The sequence below is a fragment of the Dermacentor andersoni genome, chromosome 4, assembly GCF_023375885.2.
Source record: "Dermacentor andersoni chromosome 4, qqDerAnde1_hic_scaffold, whole genome shotgun sequence".
Taxonomy (NCBI): domain Eukaryota; kingdom Metazoa; phylum Arthropoda; class Arachnida; order Ixodida; family Ixodidae; genus Dermacentor; species Dermacentor andersoni.
Genome location: NC_092817.1, coordinates 79543938 through 79569576, shown reverse-complemented (window position 1 = coordinate 79569576; position 25639 = coordinate 79543938). Strand labels below are relative to the sequence as shown.

Genomic DNA, 25639 nt, shown 5'->3' with positions numbered 1-25639 from the left:
TAAGACGCGCTCGGCCGCGCTCAACCGCCGCAGCTGGAGTTGAAGACGAGATGCGCACTAACCGTCCTCCCTCCCCCCTCCTAGCACGCGTACATCTTTCCACTCACCCCTTTGCGCGCGTGAGAAGACGGCACGCATCCTCTCCGCCTTCCTGCCTTGCGGACGCGGGAAGACACTGCCGCATCGAGCCACCATACTTCTCGGCTCACCTTCGCAAGCTTTCGCTCGCACCTACAGCATATGGCGCGCGGCCGCGACACTTATCGCACTTGGACTTTATACGGAACGCCACAGCGACTCTAATGACGGTGGCGAAAATTCGCCTGGAGAGTGCATGTAATTGCTATCTCAATAAAAACAATAAAAATACTACGTGATTACGCCCTCTCGTACTATGGTTCCTCGATGTCAGCGCCGCCTCCATCGACTACCCTATCCTGCACCAGACAGCAGTGCCATCAAGCAGGCTTGCTCGGAAACCCCACGAAAGTATGTATATAGGCTGCAGAGTTACCGCTTTATCTGTTGCGCCCCTCCCATGACAGGAACAAATGCTGTTGGCACGGAACGAGTGACAAGAGCTCTCGCCTCGTTATCTTTTGTGTTGCAATGCCTATCGTAATACTTTACATGCCCAGGGACCTTGTATGAGTGCGCTGCTTTGTGATGGATGTGGGCGCGTATTCGTGTCGCTTTTTTCGTATTTTGCGCCATTTCTCTAGCTCTAAAAAGTCAACACTGTAATTGTACCTTGCTGGAAACATTACTGTTCGACGTTTCTTATAGCTGTTTGCAGCTTTTTATCTGATGGCTTGTCGATTATCAAAATAAATATATGAATTCGGTAAGTATCGATAAGTACACAGTTGAGTACAACCAACAGAATTTACTGGGGCTTGATAAACTCAATTCATACTCATATAATTTCTTAAGTTTCGTTCGCGCAAATTTATTAATCCTTTTCAGAGCTTTGTTCAGGTTAGCTGCGACACCCAGTATAGAAGTGAAGCTTGCGAATGCGTCCTCAGATATTTACTTTATAACAAAACTGAACGAAAGAGAGAAATACTTCAATGTACCGCGAGTTTTTTAGCGTGACAGACATAGCAATGCAGCACAAGAGTATACGCCCTTAACAACACGATTTATTGAAATAGCTGAATGCTTAGTGCAGTTACCGTAACTATTTATTTAACTACAGTAATAACAACATGAAGAAGCCAAAGAAAACAGCGTAAGGGCACTATGATGAATTAAGTAAACATCTCAGGACCATTTAAAGAAAAGCAAGACAGTGCTCAAGTATCTCTTTGCACCAAGCGCTGTCTCTGTGTATCTGTTTCTTTCTACGTCCTCGTTCAGTCGCGCTTATACACTCTATCTTTGCATCAGCCATTTGAAATAGCACTTAACAAAGGTGCTGGAACGACACGTGCTTGCTCTTCGAGTTGAATAATATAAACCTCAGAATAATATTTCTGGGTGTTTGACTTTTTTACTAAAAACATCGTTGTGCTTCTGCGCTCACTTCAAACGAGGATTCTGACAGAGGTGAGCCGCGTGGGGAGACGCGCAGGTGACGCACTCGTATGGCTGCGTACTCATCAAATATTGTCCTCGACGCGAGCCCAGTTCACAAGGGCATGTGCCGCTGTCGCTATGTCGTTCAAATTTCGCTAGCCTTTTAATGCCAGCTCAAATGTGGCACAAAGGATAAGACAGGGAGACCGAAATGGCTCTGCTGTTTTTCACGTGCCGATACACTGAGAGCATAGTTTTGACAGCAGATTTAGCAGCGCGTGAAAAGTTGGCGCGAGATAACGTGCAGGAATCGACGATGGCAAAGAAATATTGATTTTATTACCTTCCGCTTGGCGGACTAGCCTTCGTCGGAGCATTGGTCACTACTTCCAAGTTTACCTTCCAAGCGTCCTTACTGCGATATTGTCAGAATCCTTTTTTTTTTGTGCAGAGCAGCCACTGATAAGAATTACCTTTCCAAGCACAGTACTCGTTCCAGCCGCTCAAGATTATTCATTGACGCTTAATGTAATCGCCTGCCTTCTTAACATTCCTAGTGCGGGCACGTCAGTGCGATGTCGTTCTTTTTGTTTGTTTGTTTCTTTTTGCGTATATTGTGGCTGCTGTAGCCGGCATAAATTTCTTGAAGCTTGCTAATTTTTATTTATGGCTGTATTTAAATACGCTTTAGTTCATCTCTATTGATAAACAATTAACTAGTTCTCAAGAAAACGCGTAAACACTTATGACATCACGGTGGAGCGATGCGGCAACTTGAAAGCGGCGCTGCTACTTGTATTTCGTTTTTGCTTCTTTTCTTGCTTACCAATCCTCCGCTCCCGTTAAGACCATTGTTCTTTATATTGCAGAACGATAATTTACTACTACAGTTCACATTATATTTCTGTTTAATGCACGTAAAATGCGTTCTGGTGCAAGTTTTTTGTTTAATAATGTGATTGGTGTCAATTCGTGTTTATTATTTGGTCTAAACGACAAAAATTGTCGGAAAATGAAAAAAGGAAAATTTCCACTAGCGTTTTCTTGCATTGAATCGAAATTTTTATCATGAACTGGCAAAAAGAAGCAGCATATGCTTCTTCAGAGTTCACAATTCCCAATTATTACGGTGTGAAACTATTTGAAAAGCATTTTTGTGTCATCCAAGGCTGGTTATACGCATTAGGCAGCAGGCTAGAAATATAGAGTCTGGAGGCCTAAGCTCCACGTGATGGACATTTGCGAAATGTCAAGGCGCGCCATATTTATCGCTGGCCTAAAGGCGACAAAGTTTGTAATTACCATTGCTGACGTCCCTACTTCTCAGAATTTTTTTTTTTTTAGTTCTCGATTTAAGATATTTCCTGAAAAAGAAAACGCAGTTCCAAGGAGTAGTACTGGACCAGAAAGGGTTAATGCGCACCGTTATTTTTGCATTATGCCTACGTTATGCAATATGCCAGCGGCCGCACGCAACAATTTAGAGGTAGTAGAACCTCTACAAAGCATACCGAGAGGGCGCTTTAAAGGAGAAGTGCCGGACGCGTCAATGTACGGCAAGTGATTTTAGGTGATTAAACATCGTTCATGCTTACCCGCCGTGGTTGCTCAGTGGCTATGGTGTTGGGCTGCTGAGCACGAGGTCGCGGGATCGAACCCCGGCCACGGCGACCGCATTTCGATGGGGGCGAAATGCGAAAACACCCGTGTATTTAAGTGCACGGTAAGGAACCCCAGGTGGGTCGAAATTTGCGGAGTCCTCCATTACGGCGTGCTTCATAATCAGAAAGTGGTTTTGGCATGTAAAACCCCATAATTTATTTTAACCGTTCATGCTTCTGCCACTAGCGAACGCCTTTTTGTTATACGCGTAAAGCGTAACATACGTGCCTCCTGAACAGATAGTGTACTTTTCTTTAGCAAAAACAGTATTCGTGTTCTCCAAACACGAGGCATCTCGTACATTATATAAGAACGCCCAGATTCACCGTTGCTTTTACCAAAGCCTATGTGTTCCGCATAGGGATGGCCGACACCGACACCTGGGACCACTGCGGCCATAAAGAATAAATTGGCCATATTCTGTGCGACTGCCTGCAGTACAGTCCACAGAGGGAATCCCTTCGCCACGAACTCAACCAGCTGGACGACCGACAACTGTCAGAAGAAGGAATTCTACACCATCGCCAGGACCTAACGTCACAGAGGGAGGCCGTGCAAGCGCTACTGAGCTTCTTGCGATTTCTAACGTTTCTAACTGGAACGCTCTTCGTGTGTGTGTATGTGTGTGCATTTTTTTTATTTTCGCTTTATTATTATTTTTTAACCCTTTCTTCTCTGTCCTCTTTATAATCCCTATCTCCCAACCCCAGTGTAGGGTAGCAAACCGGGGACTAATATCTGGTTAACCTCCGTACCTTTCCTCTTCATCTCTCTTTCTTGGATTCACATCCCCCCAAACATGATGGCCAGTGATGCCAAGATTCAGAATACAAAACTGAAAATGCTGGGGCCGTATTCATAAAGCCATAGTCCTTTAAAACAGTTTGTGTTTAGCATTAGCTTGACCCTTAAATGGTGCTGTTGGAATCTCGGCGCTGACTCCCGTTATTGCAATCGCACCGCTAGCACGAGTTGTTGCAAATGGGTCGCAAGCCCCAAGGGTAGCGTTGGCCTGGCGGCCTGGGGCACAACTGGAAGCATCCGAAGGTCCCGGCAAAGCATGAGTCGACTGGTAACAGAACAACTTGTTTATTCTAGCATCGCAAAAGAGCGGGCGGTCAGGTCGACCGAAGTGGAGAGACGGGAGAGCACGTTACTCTACAGAAGAAATCGGAGCCTCTCTCTTGGCGTCCGTGGGCAGCTCCTCTTATACTCTCGGAGTTGAGGGCAAGAGGAAGGCCTCGTGACGAGGCCACGTGACGGCGGGGCACGGACAGGCTGAGAGACACGTTGAGACGAGTGGAGTGACGCATCCGCCGGGCTGGCGCCGGACAGACCTCCTCGCTTCACACTTGGGGAGTTCCTCTCCCCGGCTGGCGCGCTTTGACAAGCGTGGGCACCACTATGCACACACACACACACGCACACTTGAAGACACGTGGCATCGAAACATGCCTGGACGCGCTTGGCGGGGAGGCGTATCGGCGGCGCTGAACGGGCCAAAATGTCCGCCGCTTTGAACGAAGCCCCGGCGTCCGTTGCATCCGCGCCGGCTATACCGCGCGTTGTAGGCGAAACGTAACAGACCGCCCCGCCGGGGGAAGGAGATCCCGATGGTCAGGGGACTGCATCCGCTGTCCGGAGGGATGTCGCTCGATGATGCTCATAACCGAAGTCGGGCGTCCTTCGGCGTTTCTTGAGCGCAGCGCACAGAGAAGGCCTCGTTCTCTCGTTCAGGTTCACACAGGACACTGCAAAGTCACTTCGGGAGAGTTGACAGTTTTGTTCTTGTTCCCGGCAAGCGTTAGAACTACGCCGAAACTCAACCGCTCAGTCAGCAAGCACGAAACAACCCTCACTAAGCCATGCCAGGCTCTTTCCCCTTTTATACTACTGCCTAGTTCCTTACAGTAGTCTAGCAGCACCCAGAACACGTCCACAAATTGGAAAATTGCACTAGAAAGCACGTCATCACTTTGAAACACTACACAAAAGCAATATGTTAAAAATCCTGCCTCAGGAAGAAAAACATCAGTAACAAATAACTTTGAGGCTGATTCTTACGTTAGGGGCTTCGACTTAAGCCATCGGCGTTACCGTTGAGACTCCCCTTTTTGTAACGCACCTCAAAGGAATATTGTTGCAAAGCGAGGCTCCAGCGCAGGAGGCGGCCATTTTTGGGAGAGATGGTCTGCAGCCATTGGAGAGGGCAGTGATCCGTCTCAATGATAAACCTCGAGCCGGCTAGGTAGCATGACAATTTCTGAACGACCCACACGAGACACGCACACTCTTTCTCGGTGGCGCTGTACGCCTGCTCACGACTGGTCAGCTTACGACTAGCATACAGGACGGGGTGTTCCACTTCTCCATTTTCCCGTTGGCACAGTACAACGCCCATGCCTCGCTCACTAGCATCGCACTGAACAACGAACCCTTTTGTGTAGTCTGGCGATCGTAGCACAGGCTGGCTTGTTAGGGCGCTCTTTAGGGCGCTAAAAGCTCTTTCCTTTGTCTCGTCCCAGACGACTGTTTGGGGCTCTGTTTTTCTTAGAGCATCCGTCAGGGGAGCCGCGATATCAGAGTACCTGGGGATGTACCTCTGATAGTAGCCGGCGACACCTAAGAACGACCGAATATCAGTCTTCATGCGCGGTTGCGGGAAGTCTCGCACAGCGGCCACCTTTATTTCAGAGGGGCGGCGACGACCCCGTCCAATCACGGACCGAGGTAGACAACCTCGGCCTGTGCTAACTGGCACTTGGGAGCCTTGACTGTCAAGCCCGCATCGCGCAGGCGGGTTAGCACTGCCCGCAAGTGGGCCATATGCTCAGGCCAGGATGCGGAGAATATCGCTACGTCGTCTAGATACCGTAAAGCGAATTCTTGCTTTCCCCGCAACACTTTATCCATGAGGCTTGAAAAGCAGTATGACGCGTTCCTCAAACCAAAACTCAAAACTTTAGGACGGAATGTCCCCATTGGTGAAATGAACGCCGCATACCTACTAGCCTCTTCTGTAAGTGGAACCTGCCAATAACCCCTGACAAGATCTAGGGTGGAAATAAACTGAGCGCTACTCACTCTCTCAAGGCGCTCCTCGATGTTAGGGATCGGATAAATTTGATCCTTAGTGATGGAATTAAGCCTGCGGTAGTCGACGCAAGGACGAGGTTCCTTGCCCGGTACCTCAACTAAAATCAAAGGGGAGCTATAATCACTCTCACCCGCCTCAATAACACCGAGCTGTAGCATTTTCTTTACCTCAGCCTCCATAATATCGCTCTGGCGGGGTGACACCCGGTACGCCTTGGATCGTACTGGCTCTGGGGAGGTAAGTTCTATGTCATGAGTAAGGACAGAAGTCCTACCAGGCCTCTCAGAGAACAGACCTTGAAACTCTTGTAAGAGCTGGTGTAGTTCGGTTTTCTGCTCAGGCGACAGCGATGCTTTACTGATTAAGTCACTAATGACTTGATCGGTGTCTTTCCTGTTCGTCACTGAGCCTAGTCCCGGAAGCTCGACCGGAAGCTCTTCGGGAACGTTTACCATCATGCACACCACTGCTTCCCGTTGTTTATAGGGTTTGAGCAGATTACAGTGGTAAACTTGCTGTGCTTTCCGCTTTCCTGGCAGACTCACCACGTAGTTAACGTCCGACAGTTTTTGAACAATCCGTGCTGGGCCCTCCCACTGCACGTCGAGTTTGTTCTTTAGCGACGTGCGCAATATCATGACCTCATCGCCCACCTCAAAACGACGGGCCCTGGCTGTCCGATCATAATAAACCTTGGCCCTCTGCTGGGCCTTTGCCATTGCTTCACCTGACAACTCCTGTGCCCTTCTTAAGCGTTCGAGGAGCCTAAGCACGTACTCCACCACGACTGGGTCGTCGCCCCTGCCTTCCCACGATTCTCGAAGCATGCGAAGCGGAGACCGCAGCGAGCGACCGTACACCAGCTCAGCTGGCGAAAACCCCGTAGCCGCATGCGGCGAAGTCCTTAATGCAAACATCACCCCAGGCAGACACAGCTCCCAGTCAGTTTGTTGTTCAAAACACAATGCTCTCAACACGCGCTTCATGACGGAGTGGAGCTTCTCAACGGAATTCGACTGTGGGTGGTACACTGAGCTGTGTAACAGCTTTACCCCGCACCTTTCGAGAAAGGCTGTCGTCAAAGCGCTAGTAAAGACTGTGCCCTGATCTGATTGGATTTCCGCAGGAAAACCAACTCGCGCAAATATCGACAGTAGTGCATTGACTATCTCAACTGAGCTGAGTTCTTTAAGCGGCACTGCTTCAGGGAACTTTGTCGCTGGGCAGATCACAGTCAAAATGTGTCTGTACCCCGTGGCTGTTACCGGCAGAGGTCCCACTGTATCAATAACGAGCCGTCTAAAAGGCTCCGTAATGATAGGTACCAACTTCAACGGCACCCTCGATTTGTCCCCTGGTTTGCCCACCCGCTGACAGGTGTCACATGTCCTCACAAAGTGGTCTGCGTCCCGAAAACACCCTGGCCAATAGTACTCTTGCAAGAGACGGTCCTTAGTTTTCTTAACTCCTAGGTGTCCGGACCACGAACCCCCATGCGACAAGCGCAACAGATCCTGACGGTAGCACTGAGGCACGATCAGCTGATCGAACTCCACTCCCCTGCGGTCTAGATACTTCCGGTACAGGACCCCACCTCTTTCCACAAAGCGAGCATTTTTCTTGGCGATACCTTCCTTGACAATGCAGCGTATGTTTTCTAGGCTGCCATCCTTCTTTTGCTCGGCTATCAAAGCCGCCCGGCTGACTTTTAGCAACCTATTAAGTCCGTCTGACGTAGGCGCGATGAGCAAATCTGCAGATAGCTCTTCTAACTTTCCCGTGTCGGGCATTTCCTCTCCAGTATCTGGTGCCTTCAACGCTACAGGCTCAATTTTATTCAGTTCGGACGTGCTCTGAATATCAGCTTGCTGCGCCTCTGATCCTTTCTCATTGTTCGACAACGTCGGCCCCGCAACTACCGCCTTTGCAGCGAGCTCCCGAACCTTTGATCTGGTTAAGGCCTGAACGCTAGCCTCACCAAACAAAAGCCCTTTCTCGCGCAGGAGGTGATCGGACCTGTTCGAAAATAGGTACGGGTACTGGGGGGGCAGCATAGATGACACTGCGGCCTCCGTCTCAAGCGCTCCGAAAGGTCCTTCAATAAGCACTTTTGCTACGGGCAGACACACGCTATGAGCTTCCACGGCTTGCTTGATCCATGCGCCCTCGCCGGTGAACATATCGGGTTCTACGTAAGAGGGGTGAACTACATCCATCGTAGCTGCGGAATCGCGAAGCACTCGGCACTCTTTCCCGTTCACGAGGAGGTCTCGCATGTAAGGCTCGAGAAGCTTCATGTTCTCGTCAGTGCTGCATAATGACAAAAACACGACTTTTGTTTTTGTTTCCGGACACTGCGCCGAAAAGTGACCCGGCTTCTGGCACGTATAACAAACGCGCGCTTGCCTCGTCTCGAACCGCTTTCTGCGTTCGGCTTCGGCTGCCGCCGTCTCCTTAGGTTCGGTCGGACTGCTTTCACTCGCATCCGCACTACGTGTGTTCCCCCTTGCTCTCATGGGTGTGAACTTCGGCCTCTCAAACTTGGAGCCAAATTCACCCTTTTGACCATCCTTAGCTCCGCGAGCCCGACGCGTCACAAGCTCCTCGGCTAGCTCAGCGGCTCTAGCCACCGTACTAACGTCTGGCCTATCCAAGACCCAGTACCGCACGTTCTCAGGTAACCGACTATAAAACTGTTCTAGCCCGAAACACTGCAGAACTTTCTCGTGGTCACCAAACGCTTTCTCTTCTTTGAGCCACTCCTGCATGTTTGACATAAGCCTGTAGTCAAACTCTGTATATGACTCACTTCTGCCTTTCTCATTTTCCCGAAACTTCCGACGGAACGCCTCCGCTGACAGCCTGTACTTTTTTAGCAGACTCGATTTCACTTTGTCGAAATCCTCTGCCTCCTCTCTATTCAAGCGAGCTACTACGTCGGCCGCCTCGCCGGGTAACAAAGTGAGCAAGCGCTGTGGCCACGTTTCCCGAGAGAACCCCTGCCTCTCGCACGTTCGCTCAAAGTTAACCAGGAACAAACCAATGTCCTCTCCAAGCTTAAACGGCCGCATCAGGTCAGTCATTTTGAACGATACTCGTTCTCCTGCACCGTGTGCCTGACTTCCATTACGAGCGCGTTCCATCTCTATCTCGAGACGCTTCATTTCCAAAGCGTGTTGACGGTCGCGCTCCTCATTTCCTTTCTCTTTTAGCTCTTTTTGCGTCTTCCTCTCCTCAATGGTCTCAAGGCATTCCGACAGCTCGTCATCCTCAGCTTCTAACTCAAGAATAGCCCTTAGCAGTTCTGGTTTTCTGAGTTTGTCTGAGACATCCAGACCCAACTCTCTTGCAAGCTCCAGCAATTTCGGTTTGCGCAACGACTTCCAATCCATGGCTGCTCTGAATGCTGCTTTCTCTACTGCCTACTATTGTCTTGCCGCAAACTAACCCGGCAGCAACGACAACCACAATTACCAGCTCTGTTTCTGACACTAACAAAAGCCTGGCAAAACTCAGAAGAAGAAAGTCCCGCACTCACCAAACCTCGCAGCCAAGAATTCAGCGCAGTCGTTGCGCTGCAGGCAACCAGTCATCACACAGGGCTCGTTGCACTGCTCCCGGATGGTCGTTGTGCTGCTCAGCATACAGTCAACCGCATATCTTCGCTGCTGGCCTCCGTTGTCGCGATCTCACCGCTACCAGCCAGTTGTTGGAATCTCGGCGCTGACTCCCGTTATTGCAATCGCACCGCTAGCACGAGTTGTTGCAAATGGGTCGCAAGCCCCAAGGGTAGCGTTGGCCTGGCGGCCTGGGGCACAACTGGAAGCATCCGAAGGTCCCGGCAAAGCATGAGTCGACTGGTAACAGAACAACTTGTTTATTCTAGCATCGCAAAAGAGCGGGCGGTCAGGTCGACCGAAGTGGAGAGACGGGAGAGCACGTTACTCTACAGAAGAAATCGGAGCCTCTCTCTTGGCGTCCGGGGGCAGCTGCTCTTATACTCTCGGAGTTGAGGGCAAGAGGAAGGCCTCGTGACGAGGCCACGTGACGGCGGGGCACGGACAGGCTGAGAGACACGTTGAGACGAGTGGAGTGACGCATCCGCCGGGCTGGCGCCGGACAGACCTCCTCGCTTCACACTTGGGGAGTTCCTCTCCCCGGCTGGCGCGCTTTGACAAGCGTGGGCACCACTATGCACACACACACACACGTACACTTGAAGACACGTGGCATCGAAACATGCCTGGACGCGCTTGGCGGGGAGGCGTATCAGCGGCGCTGAACGGGCCAAAATGTCCGCCGCTTTGAACGAAGCCCCGGCGTCCGTTGCATCCGCGCCGGCTATACCGCGCGTTGTAGGCGAAACGTAACAGTGCTCTCTAGCGCTTAGTGGCTCTGCTGTAGAATTGATAATAACGCAGTGATGTACGCTTTACAGGGGCTTTACCAGGGGACGTAAGCGGGCTGTCCGGTAGGATGTACCAGAGTCCTTCAATGCTTTTCTGGTCACGAAACTGCTCCGTAACGCTATGGGAGAGCTTGCTACGTAGCCGCAGCTGCCACGCGGCGGCGCTGGGAGCCCTGTGGGGGCTAGATGAAAGCTGCGGGCTGCGTCAGTCGGTTCTTTATTCTATGGCTGGGCGCCCAAGTAGTCCAGCAGCATCGGCGGTCGGTTTTCCTCACTTCAAGAGATAATTTGTTGATCTGTACCACGTTGTCGCTTCGGCTGCAGAGGTACGAGCGAAAAGGTATCGTTATTTTGTTTGCTTAGTGACGCCGATGGGCGGTTGAAGCGGAAACGCGCAATACGGCGACAGGAAGCTGGTGGCTTTACCTTGGACTCTCAAGAAGTCAGAGTGTGCGAAAAAGATTTTGACACCACGGAGGTGGTTGGAAGCGACAAGTTCATTGTGAAAGGAGACGCTGTGTCCATGCCCGGCGCCGTTCCTTGGCTGTTCGAAGGGCTGCCGGTGTACTAGGCACCACGGCAGAAATTGGGCATCTTTTTTCTCATATGCCGTCTGTACTACTTCACAATGGAAAAGAACAAACTTGCACGGGCAAGTAAGCGCACAAGATGCCCAGACGGTGGCGGCAGGAAAGTGACGTGCTGAATGGCTTCCTGAATGGTTTCAGCCACGCAAACAGGCAGCAGTTTTTTTTTTCACTGCTTTTTCTCAATGCGATAGATAATCGCAAAAATATGCATTTGCCTTTGTTCATTGGCTATTATGTCAACCATGTTCATTTTTCTATCTTTAAACTACTTCATTAGAACTATTTCGTAGCTTGCTGTTTCTTGAGATGCTTTCCATCATATTATGTATTTTACATTACTGCCTTGTTTATTGTAAATATTTTTGCGCAACAGTGTGACGTTGACGAACATATGTAATGAAATGTACCATTATACTGAAGCTGTTGACGCAATGGGCATTAGCGTCTCTTCAGCTTGACACGTTTTGGGATATTTTGCTCCGTGTTATGTGGTTCCCATTCTGAATAAACCGGCAGTGGAGCAGCGTCATGCTCGTGAACACGTGTGCTCATTTTTTGTTTAGATTGTAGTGACATGAAACACGGCTTCGTTTCAGTTAGTCAAGTCTCCCCAGTGCAGTCTTGATTATGCAATCTCACGCCATGCAAGCGTAGTCCGTCCAAGCAACACACGCTGTTATTATGAAGCATGCCAAATTGGAGCGGAGGTGATAGCAGGACTGGTCCCCGAAGGCGAGACGTTTGTGAAAGCGCAACCAATGCGAGAATTAGAGCTGCACGGGTGGCCTTGCGTAGCTGCGCAACGCGAAGTGAGACGCACTTTCGCTCGTGCAATGCGTACGTGACGTGAACTTGTCGCGGTTACACTTTGGAAACGAACAGACCGCCCTTACAAAAATTTTTATAGAAAGTCCATAGACAGTCTATAGACATTTGTCTATGAAGTCTATAGACTGTCTATAGACATTTCTTTAGACTAGTCTATAGACAGTCTATAGACTTATGGCCATACACTTTTTATAGACTAGTCTATAAAAAGTCTGAGTCTATAGATTGTCTATAGACTGTCTATAGACTTATGGCCATACACTTTTTATAGACTAGTCTATAAAAAGTCTGAGTCTATAGATTGTCTATAGACTGTCTATAGACGTATGGCCATACACTTTTTATAGACTAGTCTATAAGAAGTCTGAGTCTATAGACTTATGGCCATACACTTTTTATAGACTAGTCTATAAAAAGTCTGAGTCTATAGACTGCCAATAGACCGTCTGTAGACTTATGGCCATACACTTTTTATAAACTAGTCTATGAAAGGTCTGAGTCTATAGACTGTCTATACACTACATATAGACAGTCTATAGACTTATGGCCATACTTTTTACAGACTAGTCTATAAAAAGTCTGAGTCTATAGACTGTCAATAGACTTATGGCCATACATTTTTTATGGACTAGTCTATAAAAAGTCTGAGTCTATAGAGTGTCTATGGATTAATTAAAATTCATGTTTGTAGACAGTTGTCTGCAGAATGTCGATGGACAAGTGTACAGGCTTACAGTTCTACTTTTGTAAACTGAAGTCTATAGAATGTCTATAGATGTCATTTGTCTGTATACATTTTATACACTTCAGTCTACAAAAGTAGAACTATATATACAGTTCTACTTTTGTAGACTGAAGTCTATGGAATGTCTATAGACAAATGTATATAGATAGTCTATAGAGATTCTATAGACTTCAGTCTACAAAAACAGAACTTTATAATCCGATACACTTTTTTCTATGACATTCTGCAGACATTTGTCAACAAACATGCATTTTCATTAATCTACAGACACTCTATAGACACAGACATTTTATAGACAAGTCTACAAAGACTGTATAAGGCCATAACTCCATAGCGGCTACCTACAAGTTAGTTTACATTTTTCTTTACATGCGGTAGCAAAACGTTTTGAATGTATTTATGCATGTGCACCTGTTCCTTTTCATCTGCACCTATGTATTACCGTTAGCAGATTAATAATGCTCCTGAACCAGCTGTACTTTCATATATGTTGCATAAACAGAAAGAATTTATATAGTGTTGAATCATGCAGTGCAAAAAAATAAAACAAATGCACCGGCAATGCATTAACCGTTTTTATTGCTCGATATAATATATGAATTCCTTAAATTCATATCTTATGCTAATTATGGAAACAGATTAAATATTTACACTACTCCTTGGCAAGCATGGTCGCCAGGCTGGCCTTGACCTTTGTGTCATTAGTCCCAAAGGTGCTGCAGGTGTATGCTGCAAATAAGTAGATGCAGCAATATGAGGCAAAAATAACAAGTGTGTATTCTTTGTATGTTCATTAAGCAGCTTAATATATTTGCTCAAACCATCTAAGTCAATACTTAATGCGGTTTAACTATAACTATGACTAAGGGCTGCTTGTCAATACAAATCAGTACCTTTATACAATGTTTTATTGCATGGTATGGTGAACAATTAAACAGTCACAACTGCTGCTCGTGGAAGCAACAGTATGTTCCCTTTTATGACAAGTTCATATTTGATGCATTAATATACTTATCCCAAATGGTCTCTATATTTATTGCTGAAACGTTACCCAGTTGGGCTGTCTGTACATTTTTTTGGCTGGTAGTTAAGTATGCCCGTGCAGAGGGATATTTTCAGAAGACGTGACTGGAATATTCACAGTATCACGCCTAAGATTGTAATTTATTTTGCTTAATACACATTTAAATGTCTTTCTCATACTTTTAAATGAATGGTAATTGGCCATAACTTCAACAGAAGGCAGATGGGTTGATTGTATTGATATGGTCACTTAATTTCTTACAGGTAATGAGGCCTCTTGGGCATGCTAACAGGTTTCCAAGTTAGGTATACCACATGAGCACCCGAAATACCACACGAGCACTTTGTGTCATGGCACGACAGATATGCACCTGCTAGGAAACAGAACTGATAGCATAGTTCGAATGAATTCTATCACAGTAAATTATTTAAGGTGCTTTGAAAGATGAAAATTTTTTCTAGGCTATCGAGGTTCAGGACGTTTAGTTAAAGCAAAAAAAAAAACATATTGAGTAAGAAATGCCTTGTCAGTATGCTTGACTTTCTTTTTTTTCAATAAATAGAACCAATTTCCCTCAATTTTTATGAAGTGAAAGGTTTTAAATATATATTTAACACAGAGATTCTCTGGAAACTTTGTATGACATATAACAAGACAGCATACCTATGTGGCCATTTTAAAATTTCCCGATCTTTTACCAAGCATTCCCTGGCTGTTTTCATGAAAATTTTCTGGCAATCTATGACGCCTGCAGCTTAAGTGCAATAGAAAAATATTGTGGTTTAATGCTTGCCAAGTACTGCCAGTCCATAATATTTAGATAGAACGAATAACACGTCGGTCACTTGACATGTAGTATTAGATGCAACTGACTTGAATCCCTTGTTTAATAAAGCTGACAAGGGCTTCCGCAAGTTCCTAATTGATGGCCACACGAGTACAGCACGGAAGACACAGAGACACACGTAAAACAAATGCAACAATGTGAGGGGAAACTATACAATGAGTTATTTTTACGGTTCAATAGTAGTTTTTTTATATAATTTTCTCTCATCACTTATGCTAGTTAACTTTACCTCTGACTAAAGACTACATGGCAATATTAATCAGTACCATTATGATGTTTCGTTATATTACAGTGTGATAAGCAGTTAGACAACCGTAATGGTCGCCGGTGCCAGCAACGGTACGTTTCGTTTCAAGACAGGTTCATGTGACACACAGTGTACTTATAAAAATAAAAGAAATGCGAGAATCCCAAACGATTCCTATAATAATAATTGTTGAAACAAAGATACCCGGCTGGACTGTGCACATTTTTCAGGTGTTAATGCAATATGCCCGTGCCGAACGAACATGCTCAGCATACTGACTGCAGTTTTGAACAATCACGTTAACATTTGCAATTTATTTCCGCTTAGAACAGTCTGCAATGTCTCTTTTCTCATACTTCGAGATGAATACATTTGCCACACTTTCAGTAGAATGCACATGAATGGGGGCGTACTGATCAGGTTACTTACCAACTAAAACATGTTACAATCTCTTAGGTGTGTTGATAAGGGTAGAACAAATGCAATGTCCACTGAATTATTTGAATAATCTGTGCGTTATCTACTAAGAAAAGACCACCAAATTGATAATCTGGCTCTTTTTTCTTTTGTACAGCGCATATAGTATGCAGTCTGTCCAAGACGACGGCACTACATGCAACAGTAATGAAAACCGGAACACTTATTACGCACGACAAGGGCTTCATACCATGCACGACTGGCACAATGCGAATCTGCGCCAGCAGCTGCCTAGTGATTAAGAGCACGTAAACTGCATAACGCCGAAGCATCGAAAGGCGCTTAACGCTTTTCATATATATATAGCTCGAAAGATAACTTCTGCTGCTAAACTGTTTAAAAAAATAGACAAAAAACAAATCTTCCAACTACCGTCAAACGCAATGCCTTCAGTTTGAAACGTGTAAAGGTGCTTCCCGGAGCGACTAATTTATTGTTCTCCAATTTTTTCGGCTAAGTTGCGAAGCTGCAAGTGACTGAGCTTATCGCAGGTTTCATGCTCCAAAAGCGTTTGTGGTTGCATATAAATAGATTGGGTGAATCTAGAGATTTTTGCTTCATATTTCTTCAAGTCTCGTGTTTTGCTTGCGGTAACTTCCCAAAATTAACTTGCGGTAACTTCCCAAACAATGCGAAAACGGCAGCGCACACACTGCTGATGCATGCCCCGCAAACACGGCCTTTCATTCGAGTACGTTAGCAGTTATTCAACTATACGTGTCTGTCTGAACATTCTTGATGCTAACACAATTTCGAGATATATACGTAAAGCGTGTCACGAGAATTTCACTACAAATGCGGCGCAGCATTCATCGCGGCCGGATCAAGCGCCACGAAATGAGATCTACCACACTGGCTGCCCAACATACACAATGCACAACATACACAACCAGGCACGTACGCAGGATTTTTTTTCGGGGGGGGCCCAACCCAAGGTAACTTTTCTGTGCAAATGAGGGGGGGGGGGGGCTACCTTTACTAGTTTTATATATGAATAGCGCCCAGCATTCGCCATAAAAACGCGTAAACCCACAAAAGAGAAATGAAATAAGGTGTATTTTACAGGTACGCGTGTGCGATACGCCTCTCCCTTACTTGGCAAACAAAGAACCAAGTCAAATGCACTCGCGCAGGAAAGAAGCGCAGGAATAAAACTGCCAAGAACAAGTACAGAAGCGAACGTGTAACATAAACGTTGCTTTAGTAGACTAGAACTTTAAGAAACAGCAGCTGACAACAAAGGCACACGGACTGCGCGGAGTTGTGTTACTCCGCCAGTCAATCACAGAAACAAACAAAATCGTTGTCATGCGGCCTTTTCAAAATGGCGTCGTACTTGATACCTCCGGAGCGTCTGCTATTCTTCAAGAGTCTTTTCATCGGCGGTAGCAATGAGGTGTGTAACAGACATGGACAAAATGTATGGAATCTGAGCATTTCACTCTTCAAAATTGGCTGTGCAGTTCATTTCACTGCTGAACCCGTTTTACTCATGAAACTTCACTGCCAACTGAAGTGAAACTTCACAGCGAGTAGTTGTAGCGAAGCGAGCATGTTATTGCATTTCAATAATGAATTAGGCATTCGCCATTCCACTATAATAGGCGAGGGTAAAGGTATAAAATTACGCGCTAATAATTTTATTTTTATAGTTACCGCCTTATTTGGTTAACAGAAAAGGTTTGAAGTACGAATTATTTGCAGCCTCGCGGAGGAGCAGTGGCTGGCGGTTATGAGGGCGTGGGCGGCGCTTCATTGCAGACTTAAGTGGAAGGTTTAGCTCGGGTGCTCCTATCTAAATATATGTAATGTAAAAGGAGAATTCGTTTTTCTCAGCAACCACTGCACCAAATTTGACAAGCTTTGTTGCATTTAAAAGAAAAACTTAAACTCCAGTGACCGTTGGCTTCGAATTTTTCCTTTAGGTTGTCAATGTTTTATTAAAGATTCGCAAAAATCGGAAATTGTCGGAAAACGAGACTATCAAGTTTGCAACTCTGTCTTTCGGCAACGAGAAATGGTATCACAATTCTGTAAATTGCACCTAATAGTAGATCTAAAGCGTACAAAATTGATATGTTACACATGAATCTAAAAAAAATTTAGTAATATGGAAATACAGCTTTTGCAGAACCCTTGTAAATACCGTAACAAATTCACATAATATATAAAATAAAATTTTTCCGCTTTGAATGGTCTAATGGATGCCGTTTACAGAACTGCCATATCTGTTCTTGATGCAGAGCTATGGATTTGTAAACTTCTTGCTTCTATGTTTTTTCAAACTGTCGAATATTTGAAAATCTTTTTTAACAAAATTCAGGCCCTAAATCGAAATTCCGCTTCCAACAGTCACTATAGTTTAGCTGTCTCTCTCAAATGCAACAAACTTTATTAAAATCGGTCCAGGGGCTATCTCAGAAAAACGTTTTTTGCATTTTACACTGTATTTGAATAGGCCGCGTCGGAGTTGGGCCCGAGCTAAAGCTTCCTCTTAAGTTGTATCCGACTATAGTAGCGCTTTTTGAATTAGGTCTGGAAGAAATATACGGAAATATATATTTGCGGAACAATCTCAGCTGTTTTGGATCCCTTGTTTACGGCTCTAACAAGTGCCACAACCGACTCGTATTGTTATTTGGGAAGCTACGTAACGATGCGTGCCCGCGAGCCTCGTACAACCGCGTATGGCGCAGGAAGCTGCAATTCTACACGTACTGCGCCCACCGCGGAAGGTTAGAAAAGTATCTACATAAGCACAGCAGAGAAATGGCAACGTTAAGCGGCTCGAATGATAACTGTAGAAGCGTCATTCAGAACACATGGAATTGTCCTCCACTTCTGGCGGCGTTTTCTCTACTTCCTTTTTGAATAAAAAGATGTTGATCCATAAATATTTTCATAAACAGTGGTTACAATTGTTAATTTTCGCTTTTCCTTCCTGTTTGGTTGTTGCCTTGGCTCTCTCCCTTAGGAGATCGCTTAATTTCTCAAATCCTTGCGAGTATTGTTTCCAGTTGGCAATTTTGCATGAAAAGAGCTGTAGAATTAGGGAAAAACCCGACAAATTAACGGGTGACTGTCATATTGGCTATGAGTTTAATGGTTATTGCAGGGATTGATGGTAAATGCTGTCTCGCATCATATTATTTTCCACCTTATCTAATCCATATCACGGGTATGTTGTTCCGAGGATCTGTCAGCGTCGCGGCGAGCCGTCACTCGAGGAAATAATGGAACAACAAGAAAAGTTAAAGGCAATTGATACTTTTTCTGGCCGCAACTCGCTCCACGTGCACGCAGACCAGCTGACCACGAACTGAATCCCTTTCCTGGCCTCTGGATCAGTCTAAACGAGGAAGGTTGAATATACGAAGCAACAACGATGGGCGTGACATTTGAATAGACGGGGACAACTAAATACATCTCGAGTTAATCGCGCGAGCACCGAATTGATGAGGAAACTGGCCATAACATCCCAGGAGACGCCGATAACTGCCGCCATCCAAAAGCAGTGAGAAAGGCAGCAAAATGTTGACCGACGAATAGCTGTCAAGCCTCAAGATTGATTAGGCGGCGCATTACGAATGTGTGTGAGAAATGGTGGCGTGGGCGGGGAGGGGGGGGTATGCATCTTAATTTCGGGGGGGCCCGGGCCCCCCCGAGCCCCCCCTTGGGTACGTGCCTGTACACAACATACACAACATACAGTATCAAGTTAAAACGTGGTGTACTTCCTTCTTTACGCACCTAAACTATAACGCTAAAATCAACAAGCCCGATCGCTCGCTCGCCGTAAAACATTCCGTATAGTAGAAGCGAGAACAAGAGCGCGTTATCAAACCATGTCAACGACAAACCGACACTATACCCGAGTCGCCTGCGCTACATGCAGCCGCTTCGCGCTACGAAATGCGCTCACATAATCATGAGCTATTGACGCAAGACATCTTTGCTAAAGCTTACCGTTCAGTGTAGTTGACGCGTGATGCCACAAAGATGACACGCATACACAGACACCAACGTTCAGGCAGACACCGCACACCGGTAAAACCGTTTACGTGCCTGGCGCACTCGTTGAGACGGCGCACCGCCGCGCATGCGTAAGAGCTCCGAGCATGCGCAGAAGCCCCGCGCGCGAGGGCGTGCGCGCTCGGAGGAGTGTGAGCGCCTTTTCCTCCTTCATTTTTTTTTTGTCTCTTTCTCTCTCTCTCCCTGCGCGCCATGCGCGCCGGAACGGGTGGCTTATTCATCTTTATCACCACTATTCATCTTTTTTTCATGGACGAAGGAAATGCGCTGGCAGGTTGTATGACAAACGCTGTGGGCATCGTATGAGACTGGAACGCTAACATGAATGCGCTGTTTGTAAAAGCCGTTACAGGGCCCTTCAGACGTTTCAGACGCATTATTGCCAGCGTCGATTAGTAATACAGCGTACTTGTAGCATATCTTCCAGCGTACTGCCAAATGTGATGCCCGCACGTATGTTAGTGCTAATTTTCTGTTCCGATGATAGGTCAAAGCAATCAGTACAGCATTGAGGTACTCATATGCATGGCTGCGCAGGCATACCGCCGGCGAAATACTGGGTGGGCTCAGGGAATTTGGCACCCGCCGTGGTTGCTCAGTGGCTACGATGTTGGGCTGCTGAGCACGAGGTCGCGGGATCCAAACCCGGCCACGGCGGCCGCATTTCGATGGGGGCGAAATGCGAAAACACCCGTGTACTTAGATTTAGGTGCACGTTAAAGAACCCCAGGTGGTCGAAATTTCCGGAGTCCTCCACTACGGCGTGCCTCATAATCAGAAAGTGGTTTTGGCACGTAAAACCCCATAATTTAATTAAATTTTTAGAGAATTTGGCACCTATTTTAAGTGAATGAGAAACTTTGATGGGTTTATAGTGCAGGATATCAGTCAACAAAAAACCGCCCGATGTTAGTGACGCAGCCGAGATATGAAGACAATGTGAAATGTATTCGAGAATCGGACGACGCACAACGCGAACACCACATGCGCGACATCGGTTCATCGCACATTCACAAAGTCCGCGTTGTCAGCTACAAACATTACGAGTGTATTTGCTGTTAGCTTGATGCCTGTTTGGAATCCACTTGTAGCTGAAGCTGGCGTTCATAACATCTATTATAACAATTGGATCGGCGTTTTGCTTTCTTTATTCTACTGCCGCAAAAGTGATGCGACAACTGCGAAGACTGTCTTGGGATTGCCGAGAGCGGCTACGTAGATGATATCATGTGGCCAACAAATGCGGAGGTATACACTATGTGTATACTAATGTCTACAAATAGGCTCTACAGCAATCTCAGCAGTATACAACTTCAGTGGCTTATATCAAACGCAGCTACGTATTATCCACCGGTACCTGCGCTTGGTTACAGCGTACACGGGTTGGGCCCAGATTAACGATGTTTGTCTATTGTTAATCTATAGATATGCAAGACCACGACAACTCAGAGGCAGACCAGGTGGTGAATTCACCACCTGGTCTGCCGGATTTCGCCACTTATTCACCACCTTTGCCACATCATCACCATCTGACCTTCACCACCTGGTCTTCGCGAAGTGTACGTCCGGGAAGCAGCCAGGTTTAGGGCCTTCGGGTGCCTCGAAGACCTTGGTGACTCGGACGGTGCCTGCTCCGCCGCGATCCTCGTTCGGGGCAGCTGCACCGAACGCAGACTAGCAGTCTGCACGGTTTGCCCGCCGCGCCGGAGTTGCGGTGCCGTCGTGCATGAACCAGTGCCATATCATCGCGTTCGCAGAGGGCGAGGGGTATGGGAACTCGGAATTACACATTATCGACTTTCTTCTATAGACATTCAATACACCGGGAGTAGAGAAAAAGAAATATAAACCTTGTCGACTATTGTCCATAATATAGAGAGTCTATAGACAAAGTATGGACAAAAATAAATAGAAACTGTATCGGCTTTCGTCTACAGGTAGTCCATATAGAGGGGCAATAGACAAAGAAGAACAAACACCTTATCGATTTTTTTCTATAGACTGCGAGTAGATAAAAAGAAATTGAAATCTTATCGACTTTCGTCTATAGAAAGTCGATATACAAAGTATATGGACAAATATAAATAGACACTGTATCGACTTTCGTCTAAAAGTAGTCCATAGAGGGGAAATAGAGAAAAAGAAACAGACACCTTATCGATTTTTTTCTATAGACAGCGAGTAGACAAAAAGAAATAGAAACCTTATCGACTTTCCTTTATAGAAAGTCTATAAACAAAGTATGGACAAAAATAGATAGAGACTGTATCCACTTTCGTCTATAGGTAGTCCATAAAGGGAAAGTAGGTAAAAAAGAAACAAACACCTTATCGACTTTTTCCTATAGACCGTCTATAGACTGCGAGTAGACAAAAACAAATAGAAACCTTATCGACTTTCGTCTATAGAAAGTCTATAGACAAAGTATGGACAAAATGGATAGAAACTGTATCGACTTTCGTCTAAAGGTAGTCCATAGAGGGGAAGTAGGCAAAAAAGAAACAAACACCTTATCGACTTTTTTCTATAGGCCATCTATAGACTGCGAGTAGACAAAAAGAAATAGAAACCTTATCGACTTTCGTCTATAGAAAGTCTATAGACAAAGTATGGACAAAATGGATAGAAACAGTATCGACTTTCGTCTATAGGTAGTCCATAGAGGGGAAGTAGACAAAAAAGAAACAAACACCTTATCGACTTTTTTCTATAGACCGTCTATAGACTGCGAGTAGACAAAAAGAAATAGAAACCCTATCGACTTTCGTCTATAGAAAGTCTATAGACAAAGTATGGAAAAATATAGATAGAGACTGTGTCGACTTTCGTCTGTAGGTATTCTATAGAGGGGAAGTAGACAAAAAGGAAACAAACACCTTATCAACTTTTTTCTATAGACCGTCTATAGACTGCGAATAGACAAAAAGAAATAGAAACTTTATCGACTTTCGTCCATAGACAGTCTATAGACTTTGTATCAACAAAAGTCCAAATCTATAGAAAGGAAAGGTCGTCTATGAAAAGTCTATAGACTTTCTATAGACAGTCTAAAGTCATTTTTGTAAGGGCGTGGTTGCAAACTCGGAGTTAAGGCTAGGTTAGAGATCAACGTGTATTCACGCGACACACGGACGTTACTTTGCGTTCCCGCTTTGAAATGTTGCCGACGTTCTCTGCGATAGGTTGCAGCAGAGTGAAGTTAGCTTTTATAAACTGTAAACACGGGAAATCTAATAACTTTTATGTTTTGCAATGCGGCAGCGGCAAACTCCCGCGGCGTAGACGGCCTTATAGCAAATGGCTGGCGCGGTCGGCGGTGCTTCAAGTCTCGCTGCGAGGCTTAAATGTGCGAGTACTTGGCGAGTTTCTTAGGCTTGCACAGTGTCACAAGCCTAAGTAAACGACCCATTCTTAAATAAATAATATCATGCTCCTCTGCCTGAGATAAGGAAGTGCGCTGCAACGACGCATACATTCAATATTGCTGCGTCGGCTTCGGCACGACTGCCTCCATCGTAGCCTTGTTATCTTTCAAAGGTAAGCGAAAGTAACTTTTTCACGCGCACATGCAATAATCGCATTGTACGTAAGGCGAAATGTGAGTGGTAGTAGAATATTAGCTGTTTGATGAAAGAAACAATTGCTTCGAATCGGTGCAGGAGTTTCAGCCGAGTGGCGGTGCGCGCGGACACGGAATGCCCCCACGCTAACAGCAGCGACCCTAGCGGCAGCATCTGTCCTTGTATAAAACTGCGGGCGGGGTTTTGGGACCACAAAAGCATTGAATTTCGATGGGCGCGAAATGGGAAAACACACGTGTGCTTAGAATTAGGTGCTCGTTAAAGAACCCCAGCTGGTCAAAATTTCCGGAGTCCTCCACTACGGCCTGCCTCATAACCAGAAAGTGGTTTTGGCACGTAAAACACCATCATTTAGAAGCATTGAAGAACTCTGATAAAGCCTTTTTGTCTGAGAATGGCCTCGCAATGGCTGCCGCACAGTTGCCTGTTCCTTATGACAGCGATTGGGGACAAAGAGCCGATTGTATATAAAGCAGTTGCGTAAGACATCCTGTGAATACGAGCCTTGTCGTTTTTCCATTGCGCTTGTGGATGATTTTTTCTGCCTGGATTTTGTTGGCGGTCTTGAGAACTCGGGCTTCAATATAATATTATCCTAGACATGGACTGAGCGAAGTTCATTGCGAAACCATCGTCAACTACGTTGGCTTAGTGGTATCTGGGTCGGTGCTGGCGCACTTCTGTAATGATGACGACAATTGCACGATTGCACTATATGCTGTGCTTGCCATGTGTCTTAAAGAAACAGCGGCTTATCTTGCTACTGATAACACTGGCGTTTTACCCTACATGCGCATGAAAGGAATGCGCGGGTCCTAAAAGATTTACCAACCGCGGCTTGTGCGTTCACTTTACCTTGGTTCAAAAGTCAAACAGCGCGAAGTCTTTCTTTTATTCACTTATTCCCATCTTAAATCTGTCCTATAGACGTTGCGCTCTCGACCAGAGTTTGAACAAAACAACAAACACATACCTTTTGACTGCTTGTTAGTTCTTGGTGTGTATTCAACATTTTTATCGTGATTGAATTTATATAAAGAAAGGCGTCAGGCAGGGAGATACGATCTCTCCAATGCTATTCACAGCGTGTTTACAGGAGGTATTCAGAGACCTGGATTGGGAAGAATTGGGGATAAGAGTAAATGGAGAATACCTTAGTAACTTGCGCTTCGCTGATGATATTGCTTTGCTTAGTAACTCAGGGGACCAACTGCAATGCATGCTCACTGATCTGGAGAGGCAGAGCAGAAGGGTGGGACTAAAAATGAATCTGCAGAAAACTAAAGTAATGTTTAACAGTCTTGGAAGGGAACAGCAGTTTACGATAGGTAGCGAGGCACTGGAAGTGGTAAGAGAATACATCTACTTAGGACAGTTAGTGACTGCTGATCCAGATCATGAGAGTGAAATAATCAGAAGAATAAGAATGGGCTGGGGTGCGTTTGGCAGGCATTCGCAGATCATGAACAGCAGGTTGCCATTATCCCTCAAGAGAAAAGTGTATAACAGCTGTGTCTTACCAGTACTCACGTACGGGGCAGAAACCTGGAGGCTTACGAAAAGGGTTCTACTTAAATTGAGGACGACGCAACGAGCTATGGAAAGAAGAATGATAGGTGTAACGTTAAGGGATAAGAAAAGAGCAGATTGGGTGAGGGAACAAACGCGCGTTAATGACATCTTAGTTGAAATCAAGAAAAAGAAATGGGCATGGGCAGGACATGTAATGAGGAGGGAAGATAACCGATGGTCATTAAGGGTTACCGACTGGATTCCGAGGGAAGGGAAGCGTAGCAGGGGGCGACAGAAAGTTAGGTGGGCAGATGAGATTAGGAAGTTTGGAGGATCAACATGGCCACAATTAGTACATGACCGGGGTAGTTGGAGGAGTATGGGAGAGGCCTTTGCCCTGCAGTGGGCGTAATCAGGCTGATGATGATGATGATGAATTTATATGGACACTCCAGGTGAATTTTCGTCACCGTCGCCAGCGTCGTAGTCGAAGTTGGTGTCGGCGTGGGATTCCGCATATATTTAGGCATATGTATTCTATACGTTTACGCATATCGTATAGGCAAGGTATATGTTGTACTAGTCATCCCTCAAAGTTGCTTAAGCCAGCTCTTGCGTTCTTCAATGCATTATTTCTCAGAATCTTCTGAATGACAACGCGTAAACAAATGTCATGAAACATGCCATTCACAGCGTATGACTTTTATCTGTAATCTTTCAGGGCTATTCGATAATAAATGTGCCCAACCATTCCTGGTTGCCAAGCCTGAAAAAGATGTAATTTAACTGCGATGGCCCATTACGACCAGCTTAGTGGCACTTACAAGGTTTCGTTACAGATAGGCCCAACATGTCGTGTGAAAGGTATAACGCTGCCAGAAATTTTGGCGCACCAGCGTATGTCGCATCTGCGTTAGTAGGACCGGCATATGGTTACAAAACCAACCCAGGCATTCAAGCGCAACACTAAACCTTGCATTCGTTGTCAGTGCGTCACCCTTCAGGTTAAACTGCCAAATATTTATTTACAAATGTATAAGTGCAGTACTGAAGGTCTTGTGTAGCTAC

General features: G+C 45.9%; 2 long non-coding RNA genes across 2 annotated transcripts in view; one reads left to right on the top strand and one right to left on the bottom strand.

Moving 5' to 3' along the window:
- Positions 1 to 25639, top strand: part of LOC129386243 (uncharacterized) — a 525736-nt gene that overhangs the window by 331198 nt on the left and 168899 nt on the right. The window lies entirely within an intron of this gene.
- Positions 13414 to 19481, bottom strand: LOC129386244 (uncharacterized). Its single transcript, XR_008613689.1, has 2 exons — positions 19413 to 19481; positions 13414 to 13580 (listed from the first exon to the last, which is right to left on the bottom strand). It is a non-coding gene; the product is annotated as an uncharacterized lncRNA (long non-coding RNA).